Genomic DNA, 7,533 nt, shown 5'->3' with positions numbered 1-7,533 from the left:
TCCAAGAACAACTGGGTGACCCAAGGCTGGGAGCCACCAGACTAGCCTCAAGATGGTCAACTCCAACTGGCAGGAAAAACGGGTCTCCAGGGGTTCAAGAAGGTTTTGCTCCCAGCCTTATTTAGACATCCCACATGGCCCCAGGTGGTCATTTGCCTAAGTACTAGCCAAGCCTGACCCTGGTTAGCTTCTGAAAAGTGTTCCTGAGGGCGAGGTGTAAGCACAGACTAAATGCATGCTGAAGACACCTGGCTGCTTTTAATCCCAGATCCATCCTGGATGTCAACCAGTTCAATTGGTTGGTTGGTTGGTTGGTTGGTTGGTTGGTTGGTTGGTTGGTTGGTTGGTTGGTTGGTTGGTTGGTTGGTTGGTTGGTTGGTTGGTTGGTTGATTGATTGATTGATTGATTGATTGATTGATTGATTGATTGATTGATTGATTGATTGGATTTTTATACCACCCCTCTGGATAACCAGGCCACTCTGGGCAGTTTACAGATACAATAATACAAAGCAATAACACAGGATAAACAGTAACAACTGAAAACAAAATGTGAGAATAATGAAAATAAAATACATTCAAATAAATAAACTAAATAATAAATTTGAAACTCTTGGTGCTCTCTAAGGGTGCAATCAGATCGCTTGAAAGGCCTGATCATACTAAGAAATAGAGATGTACGCTTGCAGCTTAATTCTGTACACATGTTTCTGTGCATTTGAGGGAAAATAATTAATGGCCAGGCCCTTTTGCATTCAAAGAGGGCTCTGGATTCTGTCAGGATGTTGTCAGTCTCAAGAATGTATATGTAAATAAGTTTTGTCAGTTGCCTTCTTACACACACACAAACGGACACACACAAACTAAGCCAGAGATGCCCTAACAGTTAATTAGGCTTATCACTGCAAATGACTATAACCCAGCAGCCAAAATTAATCATATAGAAATAATAAATTTAGCCAGCTCGTAAACTTCATCAACACAATGGGCTCATGAATCCCCATTTTCTCCAGGGCCAGAGTAGAAGGCAGGCGAGGGGGAAGGGAGGCACGTGGGCTGGCAAGCCAGAGAACCCCCATGGATTTGTGGGGCCAGAAGAAGCTCCAAATGACGGCAGTATCTAATCCTTTGCCTGTCCAGTGGGGGCATTTTCCTGACTGTGGCAACAGGATGGGTCACCATTTTCTTGCCTGTGTTGAAAAGAAAGGGTGCCATTTTGTTGCTTGTGCAGAAAGGAAAAGGTGATATTTTGTTTCCTATGGAAACAGAATGGGGCACCATTTTTATTCCTGTGCATAAAGCAAGAGGTCCCATTTTGTTGCTTGTGCATGAAGGAAGGGCTGCCATTTTGTTGACAAGAAAATGGCTCCTCTTGCTTTCTGAATAGGAATCAAAATTCTGACCTGTCCTGTTTCCATAGGCTTGTCCAGAAGGGAAGGGCCACTATTTTGTTGCCCATCCAGAAAAGAAGGGTCACCACTTTGTTGCTTGTTGAGAAAGGAAGGGCAGCCATTTTGCTGTTTGTCCAGGAAGCAACAGCCGCCATTTTGTTGCCTGTGCACAAAGGATGGGGCACCATTAAGTTGCTCATGTGGAAAGAAAGGGGGGGTTCTATTTTCCTCTGAAAAAGGAAGGCACACCATTTTGTTGCATATGCAAAAAGGGTGGGGTGCCATTTTGTTGCTGTTGCAGAAAGGAAGGGCTGCCATTTTCTACTCTTGCTCCTCAGCTCTAATTTGCACTTTCCAAGGGAAGACTGTACTCTCTTTTTTTAAAAAACCCTGAATGAGGCTACCCTAACTTGCTGTGAAGTTGGGGAAAACAGAGGAGAGCCTCATCTACAAGGCACAGAAGTGGGGGATATTGACATCACATAGTGGGATGTTCGATGGAGACCCATTTGGGCCAGGAGCGCTAGCACTGACTGGTGGCAGCAGTTCTCCAGGGCTGATTCTTCAGTCTTCCTACTTTCAGATGCCAGGGATAGAACCGGTGACCTTGCAGATGCCTAGCGGGTAGACTCAGACCCTTGAAGCTACACCAGGTTTTCACCTCCCAGTAACCAAAAATAATGGGTCTTCATGGGTAGAAGACTTCCCCAGGGTGTGGGGCAAGATGCCCTGGGCACTCTAGCATAGTTTCCCCAGTGGGGGTGTCAGATTCAGCCAATGGACAAAGCTTGACGAGGCCAGTTCCAGGGGCCTGAGAGATGGAGAAGCTTTCAGGCCCCGGGAGTGATTGCTCTGCACAGCTTTCTCCAAATCCCTCTTCAGCCATCTCAGTACAGAGAGAGGAGGAGAGACGTGATCTCAGCTCAGCTAGGAGTTCATCGGAAGCATAAAGAGGGAGCATAAAACCTCATCGCTCCTCCGCTTCTGCCACCTGGAGGAGTGTAAATCAGGCATGTTTACTGCTTCGAAGTCCTCATCTTGCAGCCACGCCTGGCCATTTTCTCCAAGTCCGAGAGCAGAAAGCAGGTGGGCAGGCAAGCGAGAGGGCAGGCTTGAGCGGCCCCATTGATTGATGGGGTAGAAGAAGCTCCGAATGACTGTGGCATCTAATCTTGGCTCAGAAGGAGCACCGTCCTAGAACGACTGGGAGGCTGGTGGGTGTCACTGGCTGATAGGAGATGAAAACAGTTATTACACCTCCCAGAGGTGGAGCAGATGATTCCAGAGGATGGTGGTGGCTTCTTGTGTGTGCCTTCTTCATGATGAGAGCACCAATTATCTCAAGGCAGAAAGAGAGAGAGAGAGAGAGAGAGAGAGAGCAGGCCAAGGGGCAGAAGACAATCCCTACGTGGCTATGTTTCTTCTTCCTCAGTGACTGTTGGAAGATGGATTGCCTTCCAACCTGAGATAGGGCGGAGATGTCTTCTCACTTCTTGCTTGGCTTCTATTTATAGCTTCTGCGTTGATTTTTCGATGATTACCTTTCAAATTGTAAATGTGAGATCTGCTTTGTAGAAATAACATGGTGCAAACTAATTACAGGGTTTGTGGGTTTTGAAGAAAAGAAGCTTCTCTCCCCCCCACCCCACCTTCTCTTCTCAGTCTCATCGCTTGGGAGAGACATTCCCAGGGATTTCGAAGAGCGGGGTGGGGGAGGTGTTTATGGTCACGGGGACCCCCGCCCTTAAAATGGTGGAAGAACTCAAGGACAGCATTTGGAAATGCCTTAATTGTGTGAAAGCATCTTCTTTCCTGAATGGCAAGCATGCAGAAGGTGGATGGAGTGGCATGTATGTTTACATGAAGATCTCATAGGCTGGTGTTCCCAAACCTAGGGCCCCAGAGGTTCTTGGGCTAGAGCTCCTCAAAGCCCTGATCATTAGTGGTGGAGCTGGCTAGGGGGCCAGGGATCAATAGTCCAAGCATGCTTGGGACTCCAACTTTGAAAGCTACTGATCCAACATGTTCTGCAGACTCTCTGTCGTCAAAGACAGAGCAGTTCAAAGTCAGCATTCAGGTAATGGGGAGACTAGCCGTAGAGGTAGCACCTTCATGTCTCTTGATAGTCTTCTTGATTGCAGCTCCTTGGACCCTGTACAGCAGTGGTCCCCAACCTTGGACCTCCAGGTGTTCTGGGACTATAACTCCCAGAAGCCTTCACCACCACCTCTGCTAGCCAGGATTTCTGGGAGATAAAGTCCAAGAACATCTGGAGGCCCAACGTTGGGGACCACAACTGTAGAGCAGAGGACTGAGATGGAACAAAGATCAGAACAGATCCCGCACACTTAAGCAGAGCCTCCATAAAGGAAAACTTCATCGCTCCCCAAGAATGTCCCAAGGCTGATCAAGAAGATGGCTCTCCCCTTGAGAAATCTGCTTTTTTGGATAAGCAGAAGCTCTCTCCTAGGTGACCCCACTGGATAGAGGATTGTGGCAGCTAGTCTTCCACCACCAAAAAAAGCAATGCTTCCAAACTCTGTTCCCTTTGAGGACCCATAATAACAACCGGGGGGGGGGGCAGATAAACCAAATCTGTCCAAATCTAAAAGAAAATGTAAGAACATTTACAAACAGGGTGTAGAGCACATGGACATTTGGAAGTGTGAACATTAGATCTACACCAGCCAGGAGGCTAATTTGCTTTGCAGATCCATTTTGCCGATTTTTCCTCCATACAAGCAAAGTCAAGAGGGTAACCAAGACGGTGCAGGTCAAGACTAAAGGCAATTCAAACTCACATGTTTGGGGGAAAATGCAGAGACACCAGAAAGCAACCCTCTTGGCTTCCTCTTAGCGCATATGGTTTGGATGAAAAAACGGCTTTATGAAATCACATCCCTTTCTGTTTGCTTTGACATCCCAGTTCCCTGCCTCAAATGCTATTACAAAGCAATTCTGCTCTCATTTTTGTTTTATCTGCAAGATATACATTTAATAGCTGCCTTTGGACTCTGCTGTGTGTATTGTCATAACACATGAAAGCTGGAAATGAATTCCAAGAGAGTTTAATTAGCAGGCTTGTTTCCTATTGTTGTTTGTGTTTTATATTATTGGGGAGAAGGTGTGTGGGTGTTTAATTTTTCTTTACTGTCACACTAAACCTTCCCCCCCCCCTTTTCTCCCCATAAGGAAATGACATTTTCTTTAAGCATGAGCAATAAACCGAAAGGGGTCAGAATTATTAGCGAGGAAATCTAATTTGTGATGGGCGGATCTGAAATTAGATACGGAAGTGCCATTACCTAGCAAACAAACACCCAAATAAATGAGTTAGAGGCCACTGCCTCGTGCATCTGACGGCGAGGAGATCCTAGGATAGCCCCTTAAGAGCGTGAAGCCAACCGGCCAAGGAAGGAGGGCAAAGAGGCAGCCGTTGCTTCTGGCCACAAATTTAGCCAAGTGTATTCGCCGCACATCCATCTTTCTCACACTCCGCATGGTGGCGGGGGCAGCACAGAAGGCAGCCTCACTTTGCCGTTTAAGCGGATCCTCAGGATTCTCTTTCCAGCTGATATTTCTGGTGAGAAAGCTAATGTCTCTGCATCTCCTGTCACCTTTCAAGGCTGGCGTGGGCAACCTTGGTGGCTCCAGAGGGCCTGGTGGGGCAGACGGTTGCTGAAACAGGATTGAGGAAAGGACACTCTGCCTCTCTCTGGCATGGGTGGAAAGCTTTTTCCAATGAGCCCCACTGTAAACGGTTCTTTCTGTAGGCTGTGTCAGTGTGCACCGCAGGTGGGGAATCAGACAGAAATAAACAGCGGAGGCAGCCGAACGATGAACTCCAGCGCAGGGACATAGGCGCTCTGCTTCAGGGACCCGGTGACGAGGGACGACAAGGGTCTGTCATTAGCTCCTCATTCAGCTGCTCCTCCTCTGGCGTCTGAGGGACCAAAACGCCATTGATTACAGGCCTATCAAATGAAAGGCTCTTCTAGTGCCTTAAGTGGTCAATTATTAGCAAACAAGGGTGGGTGAGGGAGAGAGGAAGGCTGAAAGTTGGTTATTGGCTGGCTGGCATTTGTTGCCCTTTGAGCATTTCTTGTTGGCTTCGTGGATGACACCATCCCATGGAAAGCAAGAAGGAGGAGGGGAGGGAAGCAACTCACTCCCTGCTTGTTGTTGTGATGCCTTTGATTTACATCATGCTTTGTCCTTCATGGATTCACCCCAGAAACAGTCCTTGGCTTCCAAATCTAGAAGTGAAGAACAAGGGTCACCATTTTATCAAGTTATCCGTAAGGATGGGAAGAAGAGATTCAAGCCAATAGCTGACTCTCAGCCTTCCTCTCCCAAACCCCCATTTGCTAATAATTGACCTTTTAAGGCACTAGAAGAGCCTTTAATTTGATAAGCCATTGCAGGGACACTGGTGGAATGGGATGGGATCAGAAGGACTAGTCAGATTCCAGCTAAGGGCGTCTATCTAACATTATTGCCTAGATTCTCTAACTACCTTGAGAGGTCTTACCTTTAGCATCCTACCAAAGATGGCTCTTTGTTTGTGTGTGGTCTGTGTCTGTGTGTGTCTGTGTGTATGTATCTGTATGTGGTCTTCTTGATATATGCAATTTTGGCAAAGTTTTCCTGCAGTAATTCTTGCACAAAATGAATGCCTTTCTGTCTTGATGAAGCTTAACAAACTCATACAGAAAACCCAAAAGGAGAAGCTGATTAATTGCATATCCACCCAGTGCTAGAGCTTTCTCCAGTTCCTACAACAATAGTTACCTCAATGTTTCTGTTTTATACATTTAAAGAAATGTAAAGGCAGGGTAAAAATATTTTAAATAAATAAATACATAAATAAAGAAACTAAGGTTCCAAACGTGTGCTAGGAAGTACTGTCGCAGCAAGGGCGCGCACACACACACACACACACACACACACACACACACACACACACACACACACACACGGTCTCCTCATTTCCATCTGAAGGAGGAGAGTACATCAGTCAGCATCTGGACAGTACACTGTGTTGCCCACGGTATAGGTTATATATATATTTTCCTTCCTGCTGCTGACAGGGTTTGTGCAAAAATGACAGAGAGAGAAAGAGAGGGAAACTAGGTCATTCCAAGAACCTCAACTCTTACTCTACCAAGACTTTAGTCAAGAACAAAGGTGTTAAAAAAGAAAGAAGGAAGGAAAATGAAATAGTGAGGGGAGAAAATGAGGGAGGGAGTAAAGGAAAGAAGTCCCCAAGGTCAGGTAGAAACTTTGGTGTGAGGTTTGTTAGGTTTGTATTGTACGGATGGATGGAGACTCCCTGGAGTATCCTTTCTGACTACAAAGGCAGAGGAGTTTCTTCGGTGGCGGCGACAGCAGCTGGAGCAGAAGAGTTTGCACTGCCACTAAGGAAACTGAAAGAAAAAGTTGGGTATGAGCAGAAGGAGGAGAGCGTTTCAATCTGTTTTGTATGGAGCTCCTGGCCAACTATGAGAGGAGGCCGTGTGCACTGAACTGGGGGACTCAATTGCTGTAACAAGAGAAGATTGCCAGGAGTTTTCCCTGGGGCGTCTGTGGTGTCCCCGGGGAATGCCCACTACAGCTGAGTTTCACAAGGAGAAGTGAAAGATGTGGGCTGAAGATGTGGGCTTCGATCTGGACGAAGTATATCCAACAAGATCTCTTGACCCTGAAGACATTATGTTGAGGCATGAACCTCACGTCCAAACTAGCACCAGTATCTTGGAAACCGCCAGTAAATTTCTGAATCCCAGAGGGAATTGGCTCCAAAATTAGCATCACCACTAGCCATCAAAGGCTTGGTTACAGAAATCTGATTCCTTCTCTCCCCCCCCCCTTTTGCCATATTTGCTGGTGTCCTTCGAATGGCCATCAGTGATGCCTAATTGTTTCTACATATCCTGTTCAGCAAGGATCTCATTCCGGGGCTCCAGAAATTCACTCTCCCTGCACGTGTGGGAGGGGGGAGGTAGCCATGAAACGCGTTCTGATTTCTGCCTTCAGGATGACACCTTCCTTTTGGATCGAATTGAGTTGAGACGCCCCCTTCTCAGATCCAATCCCCACTGCCAAAGTCGGTGATTCAATTCAACACCTGTAAATTGAAAAA

The sequence above is a fragment of the Pogona vitticeps genome, chromosome 8 (assembly GCF_051106095.1).
Source record: "Pogona vitticeps strain Pit_001003342236 chromosome 8, PviZW2.1, whole genome shotgun sequence".
In the NCBI taxonomy this organism is placed as follows: Eukaryota; Metazoa; Chordata; class Lepidosauria; order Squamata; family Agamidae; genus Pogona; species Pogona vitticeps.
The sequence above is the reverse complement of the archived record's forward strand: the minus strand, read 5'-3'. Positions refer to the sequence as shown.